This window comes from Mandrillus leucophaeus, unplaced genomic scaffold (genome assembly GCF_000951045.1).
Source record: "Mandrillus leucophaeus isolate KB7577 unplaced genomic scaffold, Mleu.le_1.0 Scaffold322, whole genome shotgun sequence".
Lineage (NCBI taxonomy): Eukaryota > Metazoa > Chordata > Mammalia > Primates > Cercopithecidae > Mandrillus > Mandrillus leucophaeus.
Genome location: NW_012103388.1, coordinates 2,988,847 through 3,011,107, shown reverse-complemented (window position 1 = coordinate 3,011,107; position 22,261 = coordinate 2,988,847). Strand labels below are relative to the sequence as shown.

At 42.8% G+C, this 22,261-nt stretch overlaps 1 protein-coding gene across 1 annotated transcript in view; it reads left to right on the top strand.

Annotated features, from left to right (window-relative positions):
- The first annotated feature begins 764 nt into the window (after positions 1 to 764).
- TTC39C (tetratricopeptide repeat domain 39C) overlaps positions 765 to 22,261 on the top strand; it is a 142,866-nt gene continuing 121,369 nt past the window's right edge. The window contains exon 1 of the mRNA XM_011988077.1: positions 765 to 1,027. The gene's annotated coding sequence lies outside the window, so the exon portion shown is untranslated. The remainder of the gene's footprint in view (positions 1,028 to 22,261) is intronic.

Sequence of the window (22,261 nt, the reverse complement as noted above, 5' to 3'; positions counted from 1 at the left end):
TATGCATTGCATGCCTGTATCAAAATATCTCATGTACCCCATAAATATGTATACCTATTATATACCCACAAACATTAAAAATAACTTTTTAAAAAAATTAATGGGATATTATGTCATTTCCCCCAGGTCTGGCTCAGTAATTCCCCATGAACAATGTAGAGGACATACTGTCTAGTTAACTTGGTTGAATAAGGACTCAATGAGTGGGGAAAAATGTATTGGGAAATTCTTTCCTAAAACTGAAATACTATGGTTATCCATTCATTAGATAGTCACTAAATTCCTACCATGTCCTGGGAGTGTGCAGTGGTGAACGAGCCAGACATGTGGTCTTTGCCCACCTGAAGCCTGCGGGGAGACAGGAGATCCAAAAATAAATATACCATTCCACATTGTAATTAATTGAAAATATCTGTGTATACTAGGTGGCAGAGAAGTCCCAATGTGCTGCCTCACTGTAATTTCCAGTCTCTCCAGGAATAAGAAAGGCACCGCTCCACTGCCTCTTAATTGCAGCAGCTTTTCTATGTTTTTGCATTAGTAGTAATTATGTGCCCTTGACATTTTTGTGCTCAGAGTGCAGCAATCTGCCTAACAAGCATGGCTTGCTTCTCCCTGGACATAACTACCAAGTAACTGGCAAGCAGGCCGGACTGACCTGCACCACGCACAGAGCCAGAGCCTGCCGCCAACGCTTCAGGCCCAAGGGTTGTGCTCCTGGGTGCATAGCACAGAAAAGACTGCCCGACTGTGTCAATCTTTTTAATCATGCTTATGCATATAGGTTAACCACGGTTATGTAAGCAGGTTCTGAGAAAAGGTAAGAAAGAGAATGGAGAGTTTTGCTACAACAGAGGCAGGATTCTGAATTTATTTCCAACTGTCCGTCTTGTCCCTCCTGGAGACCTAACCCCTCCAGCACCTACACACACAGCCTCTTTAGAAGCAACTATCCTGCCACCGGCTCAGAAAGGCTGAGTCCTAAGAATTCTATCTTGCTCCTAAGAAACCTCAAGCTTCTTTTGTGGTAAGTGGCTTGATGAGACAGGATGAGTAATAAGCAAGAAGAATTATTGTTATATCATTTTATGTTTTTATCATGTTGTCATTGCACTGGCTAAGTTCATCTTTGATGCTGAAATACTAATGCAAATTGAGGCTGTGATAAAACGGCTTTCAGTATGAAATAGACAAGACATATAATGGAAAGAAATGCTTCCAGAATGGATTTCCATAAAAACGTGACAAGACTTTCTCAGTGCCATTCTTTAAAATCTCTGCTATTTTTCATCAAATGCCAGATGTTAAAGCATTTGCATAGTATCTCTTGGAGGGCTGGGTGTAAAGACATGCATTAATATCAGGTTAACAGAAAATATCTACAATAACATAATGTCTACACACAGATGCTCAATAAATGCCCATAGCATTTGTTATTACTAATGATTATGAAGTACATTGACCCCTTTTTATATCAAATAATTTAGTAGACCCTCACTTATAGATCTTGTACTCCTACTTGGTTGAGAATGTATAAAAATGACCAAAAATGTCACGGTGAATTTCATTAAATCTTATATAAAGATCAAAATGTAGGCCTCTAGCTGTGAAATTTAGAATCTCATCTTTTACTATCCTTAAGCAGCTGTGAGTGAAATGGCAGATCAAAGTTTACTTTTCATAAATATTTAAGTAATGTCACAATTAGCAATGCTATTCTAGATAATTATTTAATTTTACTACATATTATAAACTGAAAATCTATCAAAAAAATTGTATACCAATTTAATTGTCTTGGGAAATATAATAGAAATGGACCGTAGTTTGACATTATATGTTTTGGCATTAGGTTTGTGCAAAAATAATTGCTTTTAATGGTAAAACCATTTTGCACCAACCTAATGGTTCATATGACATCACCAGCAATCAGCCAGAAAGCTTCATATTAATCGTAAATGAATTGTTGCCATTAACAAAGCTCTCTTCTCTGAGATTCAGCTGGAGTTCATTTTGGAAAAACATTTAAAACTGTTATGCACATGAATCTCTGAAAAGATATGAAGCTCTGGCAATAAAACAGCAAAAAAATAAATGAAGGCTAAAAACAGAGAGAAATAGTTTCCCAGTGCAAAAGGTTTTCTATTATTTTCATTATCATTCCTTAGATGTTTTGACTGAAGATACAAAAAGAAAAACAACTAGATATGTTTTCCTCAAAAACCATCACTTTATTTTTGTGCCACAGTTTTTGTTTGTTTAAAATAAGATGACAGAGAAGAAAATTATAGAGATAAAATCAATTGTAGTAACAAAAAAAAAAAAAAAGAAAAGAAAATCAGTTGTAGTCACCAAAGGAAATCAGTCTGTATCTCCAAAATCTTTGTGTGAGAGCTCATCCGTGTGGTTGGCAGATGGTTTACAAACACTTAGGGAATCTGTCATGAACTTTAAACAGAAAACCAAGAGAACTTTTTCTATTTGCCAAGAAATCTAGGAAAACAAAGGGAAATTAAACCCATTAGCCTAGTTTAACATCATGTGCTTCCCCTACTCGCCCCTCCTCCCATAGCCAAGGCTTAGGCTCACACACTGAATGTTACTTAGGTTCCTTAGGTAATACCAGTTGGCCCCATTTCAAGGCTTTAAAAAAGCCTCATCACTATGCACCCAGCATTAACACTCAAAGTCCCGCAGGGCTGTACCTCGGACGGCTGTTTCTACTGAGCATGATACTCAGCAGATGAAATGCTAGCAGCAGCAGCAGCATCTGTGAACTGCCTTATAATAAACTGCGACTTGGCTGCACTTAGTCATCACCAGGGCCATGCGCTGATGCGTGGACTGCACCCTCGGAGACTCTGATTTCATTGGTCTGGGAGTGGCCTGGACATCAGGATCTTTTCCTTTTGTAAAAAAAAAAAATTATAATCCACAAGTTTTTCCTAATGGTTACATCTCACACCAGATGTGAGGAAATTGACCTTGGTAAAATGTGTGTGTACAGTTTTCTGTCACTTTATCACATATCTGGATTCGTATAAGCAGCATTGCAATTATGATGCAGAACTATTCCATCACCACGAAGATATGCCTTTATGGTATCACCTACCTGCCTTCTCTCTACTGTCCCTAACTCCTGACGAACACTAATCTCAATAACTTTGTCATTTCAAGACTGCTAAATAAATAGAATCAGCCAGGCATGGTAGCTCACATATGTCATCCTAGCACTTTGGGAGGCCGAGACAGGTGGGTCACTTGAGGTCAGGAGTTTGAGACCAGCCTGGCTAACATGTCGAAACCCCATCTCTACTAAAAATACCCCAAAATTAGCCTGGTGTGGTGGTGCATGCCTGTAGTCCCAGCTACTCAGGGGGCTGAGGCACGAAAATCACTCAAATCCAGGAGGTGGAGATTGCAGTGAGCCAAGACTGCACCACTGCACTTCAGCTTGGGCGACAGAGTGAGACTCTGTCCCTAAATAAATAAATAAATGGAATCAAACAGTGTGTACCCTTTTGAGATTGGCTTTGTCACTCACCATAATGCACCTGAGATCCATCTAGGTTGTGTGAATCGATAGTTCATTCCTTTTTATTGCTGGTATAGATGTACTACACCTTGGGGCTATTACAGATAAAGCTGCCATGAACATATGTATAAAAGTTTTTGTGTGACCAGCGTGGGCGACATAGCAAAACCCCATCTCTACCAAAAAAAAAAAAAAAATTAGCCAGGCATGGTGGCATAAACCTGTGGTTCCAGGTACTCAGGAGGCTGAGGTAGGAGGATTGCTTGAGCCCAGGAGATCAAGGCTGCAGTGAGCCACAATCACACCACTGCACTCCAGCCTGGGTGATAGAGCAAGACTCTGTCTCAAAAATTTATAAAAAGTTTTTGTGTGGGAACATAAGTTTTTATTTCTCTGGCATGAATGCCAGAAGTGCTGTTGTTGGATCGTATGTTAAGTATATGTTTAGTTTTTAAAGAAACTGCCAAACGTTGTTCCAGGGTGGCTGTACCATTTTACATCTCCACCAGCAAGGAGAGATCCAATTTCTCCACATTCCTGCCAACATTTGATACTGTCACTATGTTTTATTTTAGCCATTCTGTAGGTGTGTAGTGAAACTTCATTGTGGTTTAGTTTACATTTCCATCAAAATGAGTGATGTTGAACATCTTTTCATGTGTTTATTTGCCATCTGTATATCCTCTTCAGTAAAATGTCTCTTTATATCTTTTGCCGATTTTCTAATTGGATTTGGGCATGGGCCAGAGAGATGGAGGAGGGGCAGTGCATCAAAAATTTCCCTAAGTGTATCTACCATACAGCCAAGTTTGGGAAGCACTGCGTCATTATAACTTCTTTATATCGGTACACTCTAAATGTAAGCCATTGCACCTGTGCTAATATTCAAATAAGGTCAGTGTGGGCACTGGCTAATTAAATATGCCTGCAGTCCAAGGGAAAAACACTGGAGATGCTTTCCATGACCTCAGGTTGTTTGCATATACTCATCATAAGGCTGGAGGAGTGAGCCCTGCAGGGAATATTTCTGGAAATGTGGCCCAAATATCTTCTGCTTCAGAATCATGGCATGTGTATGTGAATGTGTGCACCAGTGTACATGTGTGAAAAACGGTGATTCCCCAGTCCCAAGCCCCAGACCTACTAAATCAGGACTTTTGAGGATGAGGCCTAGAAATCTATACATAGCCCAGGAGATTTCCATGCGCTCAAATATTTGAGACCTACCTTGCTCAAGGAAGACTGGGGACCCAATCTTCACTTCAGGGCATAGGTGGATGCCTTCCTATTAAGAAATTGGTTGGCCAGGCTTGGTGGCTCACGCATGTAATCCCAGCACTTTGGGAGGCAGTCATGGGTAGATCACAAGGTCAGGAGATTGAAACTATCCTGGCTAACATAGTGAAACCCCATCTCTACTGAAAACAAAAAATTAGCTGGACGTAGTGGCACACGCCTGTAGTCCCAGCTACTCGGGAGGCTGAGGCAGGAGAATCGCTTGAATCTGGGAGGCAGAGGTTGCGGTGAGCCGAGATCGCGCCACTGCACTCCAGCCTGGATGACAGAGCAAGACTCTGTCTCAAAAAGAAGAAAAATAAATTCACTTAGGCAGGGCACAGTGGCTCCTTTCTGTAATCTCAGTGCTTTGGGAGGTCAAGGCGGGAGTACTGCCTGAGGCCAGGAGTTTGAGACCAGCCCAGGCAACACAGCAAGACCCTGTCTCTAAAAAGAAAAATAAAGAGGCCAGGCGCAGTGGCTCACGCCTGTAATCCCAGCGCTTTGGGAGGCCAAGGCAGGTGGATCACCTGAGGACAGGAATTCGAGACCAGCCTGGCCAACATGGCAAAATCCTGTCCCTACTAAAAATACGAAAATTAGCCAGGCATGCTGGTGGGTGCCTGTAATCACAACTACTCAGGAGGCTGAGACAGGGAGAATTGCTTGGACCCAAGAGGCAGAGCTTGCAGTGAGCTGAGATTGCCCCACTGCACTCCAGCCCGGGCAACACAGCAAGACTCTGTCTCAAAAAATAGAAATAAATAATAATAAAAAAAATTAAAAAAAGAAACCAAAACAGGCATAGTGGCATGTGACTGTAGTTTCAGCTACTCAGGAGGCTGAGGTAGGAAGATTGCTTGAACCTAGCAGTTTAAGGCTGTATGAGCTGTGATCATGCCACTGCATTCTAGCCTTGGTGACAGAGTCAGACCCTGTCTCAAAAAAAAAAAAAAAAAGAAAAAAGAAAAAAGAAAACCAAATTGGTTTAGAGAAGAGTTGTCTTGAGCCGATTTGGAGCACAGAAGCATGTGTTCTACTTCCGAACTGTGAGGAACACACAGGGGCAGGGTAGTGGGTTCCTGAGAAGCAGTAATTTGTAGTGATCAATAAAGATGATATAACTAACACGTATGAGCACTAGGCTTTCCCCACACACTAGCTCCCCTAATTCTTATAACAAGTTAGAGGCTATTATATTCTCTACTTTGTAGATGAGGGGGCTGAGGTTTAGAGAGGCCTGGTCATTTGCCAGTATCATAGGACTAGCAGATGTCAGGCTGTTTTTCCTTCTGGAATCTCCCTTATTGTTGTCTTTAGTTGTCCCAAACTCCAGTTTTTATTATTAAATATTTTTAGAAGACCTACTCGAACCTCATTTTAAGAAGAAACTAGGCCAGGTGCAGTGGCTCACGCCTGTAATCCCAGCACTTTGGGAGGCCGAGGCATTTGGAACACTTGAGGCCAGCCTGGCCAACATAGTGAGACCCCCATCTCTCTAAAAATATAAAAATTAGCCAGGTGTGATGGCACACGCGTGTAATCCTAGCTACTTGGAGGTTGAGAGAGGAGAATTGCTTGAACCCAGGAGATAGAGGTTGCAGTGAGCCGAGATCACACCACTGTACTCCAGCCCGGGTGACAGAGCAAGACTCTGTTTCCAAAATATGTAATAATAATAATAATACAAATTAGAAAAATTATTTTTAAAAGAAACTATAAGAATTTATAAATGTATTTACACATCCCTGAATAGCCTAACCGATCATCATTTGTGGGCTGAAATAAATGCTGCAAGGAAGTGGTGTATCTAATTATTTCTCTGGCGTAGTACTGCAGTCTAAACTGTAAGCATCAAGCTGGTTCTAAATAGACACAGTGGAGCTCTCTGGAGCACTCAAGTGGTAAACTACTATACAGTGGTAACAATTCCTTTTATCCTGCTGCTCAGGAACCTGTCATTATGGGGAGAGTAAGTCACACCCTTTAAATATACACATGTGACCCTGGTGTCCATTTACACAGCTGCCGTTAAATGGCTCATCCAGGTGAAAGCCCTTTTGTTTTCCAGCTTCTGTCCTGAATCATCTTGGATGACTGCCTCAGGTCCCTGTGTGGCTCTGACATAATTGGTATTTTCATAACATACCCAGCTTCATTGTTCACAGTTCCTGGTCTGTGCCAGTTTATGTGTTTGAGCCTCAGGTAAGTTGAGCGCTGTGGACACATGGATGTGATTAAATGGTTTCCTCTCCTCCCTTTCCACATTCAAAACCTAAGCCTTCCTGCAAGGCTCCTAGCCTTCAGGATTTCCATAGAAATCAGAGCCTGAGGCCAAGTTTAAGGTATAAGGCTCTATCCCAGAGCTGGAAGGGTGAGGGTAAGGGAGTCAATGTGGGGTGATATGAACCAAACTGGCCAGGGTGCTGCAGAAACTATACTAGTCACAGCCACACAGGCCTCTCTGGATGGGTCATGTGGAGCCAGCACATTTCAAAATTGTCACAGGGGAGGAAGAGAGAGGAGCTTATCTCCTGACTCTCTGGTCAAAGTGGGTCCTCTGTGGATTCAACTCTCCTTCAATTTGGGCTATTTACCTTTTAAGCAGTGACAAGGCAGCCATCTTCTAGGCTCCCAGCCAGGGGGCAAGAAGCTTCATCTGAGTCTGCAAGTGCTGGGAAGATCTGGTGCCCTGTGCTAGGGCCTGGGCTGCAAACGCCTCAGCTCTCATAAGATGGGCATTGTAGCAGCCATGCCTAAGCCCGGCTGTCAGCCCTCACCCTGTGGGGAAGCAGCATCTGCAGACAGTGGCAGAGAGAAAGTGAGACTGGGAAGCTGGGGCTCCCCACTGAGCAAGCAGCCAGGGCCCAGCAGGCAGATGGGGCTGAGCACATGTAGGGAGACCTAAAACTTAAGTCCGAGTAGTTCCCTTCCTGATTCTAATGTTGTATCTGAGTATCAGTCAGGGTTCTTACTTGCAAGCCACAAGAACATACTTTAGCTTCCTTATACCAAAAATGAATTTATTGGGTGTACATGGAAGAGCTTTCAGAAACTGAAGAGTGGGCTTATAATGCAAGCAATGAGAGCTGCCAACTAGGCAGCAGAAACCGGGGCCCAAACACCACTACCATGGGGGCAGGACCCTTTCCCTACTAGACCCTAACATCACCACCTCCTCATGAGACCTCACACCATCAGCATGCCTCCAAAGAGTGCAGGGGCTCTGATGTTTGTTATGGGTTTAACTGTCCCCCACACCTCTAAATTCTTATGTTGGAATCCTAACCCCTAGCATTTCAGAGTGTGCCCTTATAGGGAGATAGGGTCTTACAGAGGTAATCAAATTAAAACATGGTCATTAGCATGGGCCCTAATCCAATTTAACTGCAGTCCTTATAAGAAGGAAAAATTGGACATAGAGACATGCATAGAGGGAAGGCAAGGTAAAGAGACATAAAGAGAAGATGGCTACCTACCAGCCAAGGAGAGATGCCTGGGACAGATCCTTCACTTGTGGCTCTCAGGGAAACCAACCCTGCCGACACCTTGATTTTGGACTTTAGTCCTCCAGAACTGTAAGAGAATAATTTCTGGTGTTTAAGCCATCCAGTTCGTGGTATTTTTGATAGCAGCCCCAGCAAATACAATCCTGGAGAGCCAAGGGGGAAAAAAGAAAGAGAATCCTTACCAATTTGTTGAACTTTTGCAGATTGCTAAAGTACTTTGATGCACATTACCTTGCCTGGCAGGGCTGTCTTCACGGCCATGAGACCTGTGCGGTCACACAGGGCTCTGATCTCAGAAGCACCCAGCACTTGGTTCAATGCCCTGCTGTTGCCATCTTAAAATTCTTCATGATTTTTAAAGCCAGGGACCCCACATTTTCATTTTGCACTGGGCCCCCCAAATTATGTAGGTCCTGTCACCTGGTTATCGCAGTAATGTCGTGAAGTAAACAGAGACTGTTGTTACGTGTGTTTGTTAAGAATGAAACCAAAGCTGAGAGATGTTAAGCAACTTGATCAAGGTCAACAGACCTCCCCAGAGTTGGATCAAGATCTGAGATCTCTGATGCAATGGCTTCTGTGTCCACCCAATTTTGAGATTCTGTCATTCTAGAACCTATGTAAAAGGTAAGAAAATTTGGAGGTAAACCTTTACACAGCTGCCTTGCCTTCACTCGATTATCCTGGCAGAAGTTTAACGCTTGAAAGCAAGCTTGGGGTCTCCTAGATAGTCAAGAGGTTCCTCTACCAGCCTCATCTCTGTCACTGGTCTGCTCTAGTCTACTTTTATCTGTGTTCCTATTAGACTTCATGTCTGGAAAAGCAGGGTTCTTACCTGCCCAGGCCCCAGGTCAACCTCACTTGGGTTCAGATAGAAACTGCTGACCTCAGGTCACTGGATTCATGTCCTAAGCCAAGGTCCTTGAAAAATATTAGGAATTAATCAATTAACCTCTTCCTTGATTCTAGATATTCTCTGTCTCATTTTTCCTGGGATAAACCAACCCTTCTAGTTGGTCTGGTATAAAATTTCACTGTCGCTGCCATCTCCTTTCTCTCCTCTCTCTTCCCCCTTGAGTCCTTGCTTTACTGATGTTCTTCCATTAGGCCAACTGTCCCTTTCCCTTGACTTTCTTACCTTTTCCCCAGCCACCGTTCCACCACAGTTTTCTAACAGCCTCTCAGTTCTTCACAGCTCTGCCTCCACCATCACCACCACATCCTCCCATCGGTGTCCTAAATAAACACTTCACAAAGTGGTGCTTCATTACTCTTGGGTTCTACTCAATTAGGTCATTTTCCAAGTTCATGAAAATTGGAATAGGTAAGAGGAAGTTTGAGGATTTTAAATTTATTTACCACAGAATGCAACATTGGAGGGTGAGGTGTAAGGTAATTCTATTTTGTTGTTGCTTATTTATCCCCTGAAGCAGACATAAGTTTTTTACACACATGTCTTTCTTTGGACAACTTCTCCCCCATTGTGTGTGGTCTTGTGGGGCTGTCAGCCTCCTTGGTGCCTTCCCATAGGACCCAGGGTGGCCAATCAGAGTATCCTATCCTCCAGCGATTGGTTCTAGGATTCCCAGGTGACACAAGCAGCACCCATCAGAATCATTCTTGCCAATGGGGATCTAGAAAACTGGAGGGAGATAGTCTCTCTTCCTCTATGAATGGGCAAGCATGGAGACCAATGCTAACAGGAAAGAAAAACTAAAAGAAGTGGGGTGGGGTCCAGATTTAAAGACTCCAACTTGATGAGGTCTCTAGTGATGGTTACTTGCTCACAGAGTCAATGGAGACCGAATTGACCAGCAGCCATTTAGAGTTTTAAAGGCAGGTGGTGTTAGAGAAAACTGAAGTTTGGCAAAGAGGGGTCTGGAATGCCCAGAGTGATGGTGCAAGATGGGAGCTAGTACTGTGCTCAGGACCTTTTCCTTTTTTAATGTATGGGGATTTCTGGGTTGTTCTAATGCTTGGGGGTTGCTTTTGGCATTGTGAGACAGGAATGCTAGACTCTTGCAATGTGCAGGACAGTTCTACAAAATGAAGAACTGGCCTGTTAACTTGCTCTCTCTCTGCAGGAGAGAAAAAAACCAAACTGTAGAAAGAAACACAATCGTGGCGTCACTGAGTGAATATATGTATCCAGCCCTGCAGATGCCTGAGATCCACCCTCAGGCTGTACCTTTTCCACTTAAGCCTGTTTGCACTGGGTTTGGTCACTTGCAACAGAAAGAGAACTAACAATTTCACACACAGTGGGGGTTACAAGTGCTCTGCTCTTCTGCAATTGCCTTCCATAAGCCTCTAGTCTATATACTAAATTAAAATTCATACTAAATTAAATCCATATTAAATCTTCCATCTGCCCACAAATCTGACTATGTCATTCCCCTGTCCTAAGTTCTTACTGACTTCTCTTTGCCTAGAGGCTCCAGGGCAAGGCACAGAAAGCCCTCATGCTTGAGGGCTGACCACCTCTCCTGCCTCGTCTCTGGCCACTTCCTGCCTCACTCTCTGTACTCTAGAACAACTGCACTGTTTGAGGATTTCTGCAGTCTCCCCTGTCCATGCCACTGCTCCTCTGCCTGGAATCCACTTCCTACCTCTTTTGCCCATAGTCAGCTCAGTCATCAAATCCCTCACAGGAAGCCTTCCAAGAACCCCCAGCTGGACTAATGTCCCTATTCTGTGCTCCCAAAGCACAGCGTGTATACCTCTATCTTATGACCATCTTACATTAAAAGATCTGTCAGTGTGTCTGTCTCACCCACTAGACTAGAAGATTCTCAGGTTCAGGGGTTGTATTTTAGTCAATTATGTTTTCCACAGCAGCTAGCATACAGTGACTGGCACATAGTAGGTCCTCAAAAAAGATCCTGTTGAATTAAACTGATCCTTGTCATAGGTCAAATATAATAGTGTTTCTGATGAATCATAAGTCATATTGGATGACATCTGGGATAACCTGCAGTTTACAGAATCTCTCGTTCTTTGAGTGAACCACTGGTGTACCTATGACTATTTGTATGACCCTTGTATGACAAAAAAATCTCTCTAAAGACAAATACTTTTTTAAATGGCTTGAGTTACTTAGTTGAACAGAGAAAAACAAAATGAAAAATGAATGCTTTTCTTTTTTTAAGAGACAAGGTCTCACTCCGTCACCCGGATTGGAGTACAGTGGCGCAATCACACCTGACTGCAGCCTCAGACTTCTGGGCTTGAGTGATCCTCCTGCCCTAGCTTCCCAAGTAGCTAGGACAACAGGGGCCTACCACCACACCTGGCTAGGTTTTTAAAAATTTTGTAAACATGAGGATCTCACTATGTTGCCCAGGCTAGTTTCCAACTCCTGGCCTTAAGCAATCCTTCCTGCTTTGGCCTCTCGGAGCACTGGGATTACAGGGGTGAGCCACCACGGCCGACCCAGCATTTTTTATTTACACGAGGCCATTTTAGTTCCCCAAAAAAGCACAGTGCAGAGGCAAACACCACTCCAGAGGCCGAGGTGAGGAACAAGGCTACTAGGGGTGGTTACCTTTCTGGAGCAGGACGGGAAGTAAGATCGCTCCTGAGCCCAGCCAGCTGCTGTCCTTTGGCCTGGGTTTGGGAAGGAAGAAACGAGTCCCTGTGGCATGTTAGCATCCCGTTCCCTGTCTGTGGGTATAGACAGCATTCTCGTTTTATCTTTATCATCTCACAGTATATCCTTGTTTTTACTGTTTTTGTCTCAGAGGAGGTGGTAGGGTGAAGGGAGTGAGGAGAAGTGAAAAATGTGTATTTTTAGCCATGACACAGCCAAATGTTCTGAGTCTTCTTTTATAACCACATTTAAAAATAAATGTCAAGAGTTAGGAATTAAGTGATTTCTTAGTGTCCACATCCTCCTTCCATCCTTAGTGTTGGCATGTCTCCTTCTGACCTGGTTACCCTTGTGTGGTGTTGCTTTCAACTCCAGATGTATACACCGCTAGCTGCATGGAATTTTTAAAGACATCACATGAAATGCTCTTGCTTTTAAGGTTAAAATATGCACCTTTATTCTGAGTTTAACATAATAATACAACTGTTTCTGTGCAAGGATGTGAGCATGATTTTCCATGAAAATCATGCATTCCGCTGTGCTTTCATTCATTTTTTCACGCAATATTTCTCAAACATATAATAAGGGTAAAAAATCAGGCAATGTACACAAAGATGAATAGCTACCCTGCTTTCTGGGAGTTACCATCTGGACAACTCTTTCTCATAAGGGGCTCTGAAATGTGCTGACATTAGACTCACCTGAGGTTATTGCTAAAATGCAGATGCCTGGGCTGCACCCTAATTTTGTTGAATGAGATCATATATGAGATAATGTATTTTCATGTCTTCAAAATGCCTTCTAACTAAGGAATAGTACGACTTTCAGGAAGAACTAACGCCATGAAATTCATAAGCAAGTGTGTGAATGCCCTCAGTCAGGTTTCCAGAAGGTACTAAGTTTCAAGTTAACAACTAAGACTGAACCACTGTGGGCAATGAGACCTACACTTAAACCTCACTCTAACCATTACCTGCTTCACGGCCTTGGGAAAGTTATTACACTTGTCTTTCTTCTCACATGTTTAAACTTGGGATAAAGCCCACCTTACAGAGTTACTTTGAGAATTAAATGGAACAACATTTGTAAAGTCTTAACCCAGCACCCAGCATGTAGTGATGCTAGCCAGCAGTCATTCTAGATTGATGGACACTCTTCAAAGATAAGATTTTCTTTTTTTATAATAAAATATTTTTTTCTGTCCCAGGTATATGAAAGCACAGGACTCAAGCCATTAGCTCCCTTATTCCACTGCTCTGCACCCTGTGGTTTAAAACGGTTAAAATTATTTTTCAATTAATGGCTTTATTGAGATATAATTTATATACAGCAAAAGTCACCATGTATAGTATACAATCTGGCCAGGCAAGGTGGCTCATGACTGTAATCCCAAGACTTTGGGAGGCTGAAGTGGGAGTATCTCTTGAGGCCAGGAGTTTAAGACCAGCCTGGGCAACAAAGTGAGAGCCTGTCTCTCAAAAAAAAAAAAAAAAAAAAAAATTAAAAAATTAAAAGTAAAACTTAGCTGCAGTGATGTGTGCCTGCAGTCAGGGGGTTAAGGTTGGAGGATGGCTTGAATTTAAGAGTTTGAAGCTTCAATAAGCTATGATTGCACCACTGTACTCCAGCATGGCCAACTGAGTGAGACCCTGTCTCTAAAAAAATAATAATAACTAAATACAAGTCAATAGTTTTCAGTGTATTTACAGAGTTGTGCAACCAACCACCACTATCTAATGTAGAACATTTTCAAGATTAGTTTTTAGAATGTGTGTGTGTGCCTTCCTTAGGGTAAGTGAGCTAATCCTATGGAATTTTTTTATTTTTTTATTTTTTTTTTAGATAGGTCACCCAGGTTGGAGTGCAGTGGCACAATCATGGCTCACTGCAGCCTCAACCTCCTAGGCTCAAGCCATCCTCCCACTTCAGTCTCCCAAGGAGCTGGGACTACAGGTGCATGCCATCACGTCCAGCTACTTTTTGTATTTTTATAGAGATGGGGTTTTGCTATGTTGCTCAGGCTGGTCTCAAACTCCTGAGCTCAAGTGATGCACCCACCTTGGCCTCCCAAAGTGTAGGCGTTAGCCACCATGCTCAACCCAAATTTTTAAAAACAAATAAACAATATTATACATGGTAGCAGTTATTTTCTCCTTTACACACCTTGGGAGACTACAGATGCTTTCTTTAAGGTATTATTTTCGTCTTTCTAATTTACCTCCTGGAATTGTCTTCAAAAATTTGTTCACGTCGTTTTAAGTATCTTTAGTCGTGGTAGATCATCTTTTGAAGATGGATGTGAATGAAAGTGATCAAAAACAGTGATTATCTATCTTCAATGACCAGCAGAGGAATACAAACTGGTTAATGCTGTCGGGTGGGGGCAAAAAATCAAGGATTGACTATAAATCAGTGAGACAGGTGATCTACTGTGGCCCATATCTGAACTCTAAAGGTGTAAAGAATGAACAAATTAATAAAAACATCAGTAAATATCAATACATAAGATATAAGTTTGTTATAATCATTTAGGGACATAGTGTTAAATCAGTCCAGGAATAAATGGATTCTGACAAACTTGGCACCAAGGTCTACTATGATACTTACCATATTGTGCTATGAATGCGTATTTGGCTACATGTCTCATCAGGACGAGCTTCTCTAGGGCAGGGGCCTTGTCATATCTGTCTAAATATTGCCAGCACTTACCCCTATTCCTGACACAGTTGGAGCACCCAGTGAGTATCCTATGAAAAACCAGAGTATCAGGCTCATGAACTGTAGGCTGTGCATAAAGATGATACTTGTATGAATTACTTGCAGATAGAAAAATTTTTCTTCAACTGGTTCCTTAAGTTACTTTAGGGGAATTCTGTGGCACAGAGTTCTGGATTGAGACACATGGATTGCTAAGTAACCCCAGAGCAAAACACAAATGATTTACCAATAAGGAATTATTTTATATTAGCAATGCCTATGTAAACAAGAGCTGACTGCAAACCATGTTGGACACACAGAACATAGAGATGCATTTTAAAACTCTTCATACCAAATAGTATCTATTTCCTTGTCCAAAATAATACTGAGGGATTATAAAAGCAGAAATAATTCAGGTCCAAATGAACTCTAAAGTGTAGATATTTTTACTATATTTATTTATTTATTTTTGGAGATGGAATCTTACTCTGTTGCCCAGGCTGGAGTGCAGTGGCATGATCTCAGCTCACTTAGAATGTGTGTGTGTGCCTTCCTTAGGGTGAGTGAACTTATCCTATGGACTTTTTTTTTTTTTTTTTTAGATAGGTCACCCAGGTTGGAGTGCAGTGGCACAATCATGGCTCACTGCAGCCTCAACCTCCTAGGCTCAAGCCATCCTCCCACTTCAGTGTCCCAAGGAGCTGGGAGATTGAAACTTCTGCCTCCTGGGTTCAAGCGATTCTCCTGGCTCAGCCTCCTGATAAGCTGGGATTACAGACATGTACCACCAGGCCTGGCTAGTTTTTGTATTTTTAGTAGAGACAGGGTTTCACCATGTTTGCCAGGCTGGTCTTGAACTTCTGACCTCAGGTGATCCACCCGCCTCGGCCTCCCAAAGTGCTGGGATTACAGGCATGAGCCACCTCACCCAGACTATTTTATATTTTTATACATTCTGAAGAAAATCTGTACTTCTTCCTCATGCTGCATTAATAGTGAACATGTATTGTTTATATTAGAAATGGTTTAAGTTAATCATCTCTGTATGATGCAACTAGTTATTTAATTGCACAGACTTTCTTTTAGCTGGAAATTTCAAGATACTGTTGACAAGTAAATATGTGAACAGAAGGACCCGCTGACTTTAATTAATATCTGAAAATAAATTGTATAGGTTCAAATAATATCTTGGTATTACAGATTAACAAAGCATGTTCACATGCCCACTATCTCATTTACTTGCCTTGAAGGTACTGATTATCTTTATATTATAAATGGGGACATTGAGGCTGAAGGAGATGAAGTCAAATTGCTCCAAATCACAAAGTCAGTGCATTGCAGGACCAGAGTCATAATCCACGATTTAGACTCCTGGCCTAATCTCCTTTCTCCTCTGAGTCCAACTCATCCCCTCTGTAGCTCACCCTCACCATTCAACTTACAAACAGGTTGTGAACACCTCCTGCATGCTCTCGAATGTCCGAGGGAATCTGACTACACTTTAAGATTTGGAAACAAATCCACTGTGAGAAGCAAATGCCAATACTGCTGCCGCTTCCACCCCAAATAGATTCATACACTTTGTTAGATGAACCAAAAGATACCTCCTCCTTCCTCCTGCAGTCAGGGGAGAAGCCTACTGACTGGAGAGAAGAGCTCGGCTGTGCCATTTGCCCTCTGTTTGTGCGGGAAAGGATTAATAATACCTTAGCATAAGGCCAGGATTTTCAGTAGGAAACAAGGTAAAGTCACATGAATAGAAGGAAAGTACCTTTCTTGTTTAGATAAAAATGGGGAATCCAGACAGAAATTAATTACAGTGCCACTGTTGGTGGGAGTGTAAATTAGTCCAACCATTGTGGAATGCGACGTGGCCATTCCTCAAAGAGCTAAAAACAGAATTCCTATTTGACCCAGCAACCCCATTATTGGGTATCTAACCAGGGAAATATAAATCGCTCTGTCATAAAGACACATGTACACATTTCTTCATAAAGACACATGTACACATTTCTTCATAAAGACACATGTACACGATAGTTCAACTGCAGCACTCTTCACAGTAACAAAGACATGGAATCAAACTAAATGCCCATCAACTGTAGACGGCACAAAGAAAATGTGGCACATCTACACCATGGAATACCACACAGCCATAAAAAAGAATGAGATCATGTCCTTTGCAGGGACATGGATGGAGCTGGGGGCCATCATCCTTAGCAAACTCACACAGGAGCAGAAAACCAAACACCGCATGTTCTCACTTGTAAGTGGGAGCTAAATGATGAGAACATATGGACACAAAAAGGGGAACCACAGACACCGGGGTCTACTTGAGGGTAGAGGCTGGGAGAAGGGAGAGGATCAGAAAAAATAACTGGGTTTAGAACCTGGGTGGTAAAATAATCTGTACAACAAAACCCTGTGGCGTGAGTTTAGCTCCATAACAAACCTGCACATGCACCTCCAAACCGAAAAGAAAAGTTTAAAAAATTCTAGTGCAAAGATTTTTTTGGTTTTAAACAATCCAGAGAAAACCCACCAGGGCACTGAATAGAACCTGCTACTATTTGACACTTCCTTTATCCATGGGACTGGAGCTCATCCACTTTCCTCTCCAGGGACTCAGTAGATGCATGTCTTGAAACAGAGACAGCCTTTCCCTCTACAGAACAAGTCAGTGGACAGAGAAGAGAAGTAATGGACATTCACCTGAGGCTGCAAAATGTGCAAGTCATGAGAAGGGACCAAGGGAGAGGAAAACTTGATTATCTCTGTAAGGAAGAGGGAGGGATGGTAGATCCAGGGAACAGGGACTATCAGTGAAAAGGAAGGAGATGGGTTAAGGGAAAGGAGGCATAATGGGGAGAGAGAATGAAACTGTCTGAAGACCAACAGAGGACCTGCAGTCACACTCAAAAACACACCCCAGTCAAAGGCTAGTGCAGGGGAGATCACTGCTTAAGCTTCCCAGGGGAGGAAACCCATGGAGGAGAGACAATGCCTTCTTCCCTAGTTTGTCCCTGAATCTTCACAGCAGCAGAACAATGATCTCTAGTAAACACCTGCTTAAACCGTTACTGCACGCCAGGGGCTATCTGGTTTACGAAAGGGCAGGTGAGGAGGCGTCCAGCCCAAAGGGGGATGGTTTCCTCGCTCATGGTAACTGCTGTGGTTTCCCGGGGCAGCCGTGAGTGTCCTCTGCACATATCCAACTGCAAAAACAGCCAGGTGAACCTCCCTGGTCCACAACTATGTTCCCCTCCTTAGAGGCAAACTAGTGATCCACCTATGAGCAGAAAAGGAAGGAACCTGCTGTATGGTTTGTTAGAAGAAAGACTTTAGATAAATTAACAGAGTTTAATTGGACAAAGAACAATTGGAGAATTGGGCAACGCCACCATCAGAATAGGTTCAGAGCAACTGGTGCTGTCATGCATCATTGAGGATTTGTGGACAGAAGAAAGTAAGTGACATAAAGTAAACAGAAGTGAGATACAGAAACAGATTGGTTACAGCTCCGGGTCTGCCTTATTTGGCAACGGTTTGAACAGTTGCCTGCTGTGATTGGCTGAAATTCGGCTACTTGTTACAAGAGTTCTTTACAGTCTGTTTACCCATCCAGTTAGGCTACAGTTCACTATGTATGGAGAAATCTTCTAAAATATGTAAGGAGGCAGCTTTAGGCTAAACAATTTAATAGGTTTTACATAGCAACCCTTGACCTGATTTGCCTTCTAGTTAAAGGTAGTTAATTAAATCTTACTTCACCTTCAGTAGAAGAGCTGAATGGGTAAAGCTAGCACCACATAAAAATAGTGATATTAATTTCCCTACTCTCCTCCTTCTTAGAATTTCAGACATTTTGGGAACCTGTATATATTCGACGTATAGTATGGATTTACAAAAAAGATGCACAAAGGCATGACTGTTGGCATCACCGAAAAATTAATACAACCAAAGTACACACAGTAAGGTTTTCTTGTGGTACTTTATTCTTCAAATGCATTTAAAGTATAATTCCAGGCCAGGCATGGGTGGCTCATGCCTGTAATCCCAGCTCTCTAAGAGGCCGAGGTGGGCGGATCACCTGAGCTCAGGAGTTTGAGACCAGCCTGGGCAACATATGTGAAACCCTATCTCTACAAAACATATGAAAATTAGCTGGGTGTGATGACACATGCCTGTAGTTCCAGCTACTCAGGAGGCTGAGGTGTGGGGATCACTTGAGCCTGGGAGGTCAAGGCTGCATTGAGCCATGATCTTGCCCCCGCATTCTAGCCTGGGTAAAGAACGAGACCCAGTCTCAAGAAAAAAAAGAATGTAATTCCAAAAATTCAAAACATGTTCAGGAAGACAAGGTAGGGTATGTTTGTTGATTGTCGCTCTCGCATCCATTCCCTACCTCTCTTTTCCTAATAGGTCTGGGATTTCCCAGCCAGGTAGTTTGGGTGAAATAGGTTCCACCCATCCAGGTCCTGGAGCAGACCTTGACTGGCTTAATCCAATTAGAGTGATCTGCCCCTCCTAGTCACACTAATTGGTGCAAGGATGGGCACCTGACTACAATCTCGCCAATTAAAGCCAGTGAGATTTAATTAGGGGATTTCAGTTAAGCTGTTAGAGAAGCAATGTCTTCCTGCTGGATGTAGCCAGCAAGCTTGTAGCTCTGGTAGCTTCCAAAAACCTTCTGGGACCAGGAGAGGCAGCCCTGTCTGAGAATAGAGCCATTAGACACCAAAGTGGCAAAGCTAAGAGGTGAAGAGGAGAAACTGGGTCCTGGTTAGTGTTGAAGCCAGGGATATAGCCTCATTTTGTAAAACTTCTCTACACCAATCAATACATTTGCCTTTCTGAGCCAGTTTGGGTCAGGTTTCTCTGTCATTTGCAACCACAACACCTTATTTCTAAAAATCTACCTTATAAAAAACAACACATGTCTAAAACTTCTTTTACTGATCATTTGAAATTAAAGTTTCATTTTCACAATGAAATCGAATGAAGAACCACAAAATACTGGCAACACCCACTGCAGAAAGGAAGTGGGTTATTTCCACCACTCACTGGCTTTTCTTTTCTCTTTTTTTCTCCCTTTTTGCCACTCTCTTTCTCTTAACTTCCAAAGGAAACACCTAGATAAATCCTATTTGGCTGAAGTCAAGTGCACTGCAGACTGCATTAGTTTTGCAGGAAGGTGCTGACAATCTCACAGTGTCAAGTGTATGGTGCCCTGGAGTGTTAGGAATCTAGATTTTCCTTCCTTTTGTAGGTAATTTGCACCATGACTTCTTAGATACCACTATCTGCCGTTATAACCTGTCATTTTTATCGAGTGGAGAAAACACAGCCTTAATTCTCCCTTGCAATGTGAACCCGGGGCAGGTATCAATGCCAACCACAGCTGCCACAAGTATTACTAGTCCACGTGTTCTCTTCCTTCAGGATTTGGGGGCCCATCTTTAACCTTTTTGAATCTCTCATCACGGACAAATATTTTAAAATGTCCCTTCATGATGATGATGCTAATGTAACTGTTTTGGTACCTGATTACATCCAATTTTGCACATATCTGGTATGTATTACGTGGCAGAGTTATCCCTCTATCTACACCACCCCTCCCCTGCCTGTTGTGGGGTGCTGGGCAGTTGCATTGGACCTTGCCTTAATTGTTCAACAATTAAATTTCCCTGTCTGCACAATGGACTGGGTGAGGTTCTTGAGACAGAACTAGCCCCACAAACAGTGCTCTGACTTTGCTCACCCCTCCCCACATCCTCAGCTGCAGGGCCTCAAGTACAACCCATAAACATAGTGTCATCAATTCCTTGAAATTCTTTTTTTTTTTTTTTTCCTTCCCAGTAATAGGGACATATAGGACTGTGCTTGGCTGTCTTTCCCAGTTGGGGGAGTGCAGGCTATCTCCTATGTCTGATATTTTTCTCTTGGCTTCTCTCCCTTGTTGACTAGACTGCTTCAGGGATCTGGCAAATGGTTCCACAGATCCAAAGTTCCAGCAGTCTGTAAGTGTATGTTGTCAGAGTGACCTCGGGCAGTGTGTGGCCAGGGGACCCCTCCATGCCAATGGCCTCATGTGGGCCTCAGTGAGCAGTAGAGTCCCTAAGACCTGCGTTTGAGGGCCTTGCCCATCAACACACACACACACACACACACACACACACACACACACATTTATTACAAAACATACGAGCACCTCTGTAACTTAGGATCTGGCATTCAGTGCTGCCTCAGTGGGGTGCATAACCCTCAACATCCATTATCGTGATTGATGCCATGGAGGCTCCAGGGAATGCTGCTTCTCATTTTTAGCTCAATGCCATGAAGGATAATCACACTGCTGACGTTTGAGACTATGTTATGTTAACATAACTATGTTTATGTTAACTCCAAGAAAACCTAGATTTTTTTTAAAGGTCAGCTTGTCAAATCCTTCTCAGACAGCATGCATGCAGTGACTCCTGCATTACAACGTACTGTTTCCCAAGGATGAGAATCGTCCATTTTCTTGCTTCCGTCAGTGTTCCAGTTTGTGGTTCCAGATGTACTCAAGAATTAGCAAGGTTCTGCAACAGTTATAGATGACACTTAAAGAGTGGCAGTACTTCTTATTACTCTAAAATTTCTATTTATAAAAGTTGAAAATCCTGTATGGATTTAGATATTCTTATAAGGGATGGTACAATTTACAAAATAAGTAAAAGCAACTTATATGACAAAATTATTTTGCATTTTTCTGTAATAACTTATACTGGTCCCATGATAATGGATGACATAATGTTTAAAATTCATGAGTTATTTCTAAACCTGAGGATTGCTTTCATTTTAAAAAACAATTCTGTTATAAATGCTTCAGCAAAGTTTCTCCAAGTTGAAATTAATAAACTACACTCTAAAAACGACAGCGACTCAAGGAAGGTTGTTTAATTTGGCATTAGAACATAATCTTGATTGTAACACTACATTAAGGGATTTTGCTAAATTAGAGAAAAATAAATTTATGAAAAAAACATGAAGATGATTTATGCATTGCTTGTCTCTAGAATATTAGGCATCCAGGTATCACCAGCCCATCATCAGAAGAGTAAGACCTCTGTGATAGTAGTTAAATTCAGTCACTTTTGATGTTTTGCTGACATTTGGTCATATGAAAACCAAAGCTTTGCAAGAATAATTGGCAGTGTGACAACAGGACACACTTTAGCAGCTGAATTTATAACTTTTAAATATTTGGGCATATGGCATATAGGCCTCCATTTCCCCTCCTGCCCCATTGCGCAAATGGTGGTGGCGGGCTGGAGTGGGTGGTCCCTGGCTCCGAGGGGCTCTGCGTTGCAGTCCCGCAGCGCGGGGCTCAGGGGAGCTGCCCGGCAGGTGCCAGAGACCCCGCCCCCGCCGCCCACCTCCTCGGGAATTGGCTGCCCTGGTCCTAGGGGGCGGCCCCAGAGTCGGGATGAAGTCTCTGGTCGCGGGCGCGGGCTACGTGGGGTTTCAGTTACTCGTGGACAAAGCGCCGCGCGCTTGCATTGCGGCCCTGGCGGAGTTCCCCGTCCCCTTCCCTTCCCTTCCCTTCCAGACCCGCACGCTCGCTCTCCCTCCGCGCCTTGCCCTCCCCTCGACTCCCGGGTCCGGCCCCTTCGGGGG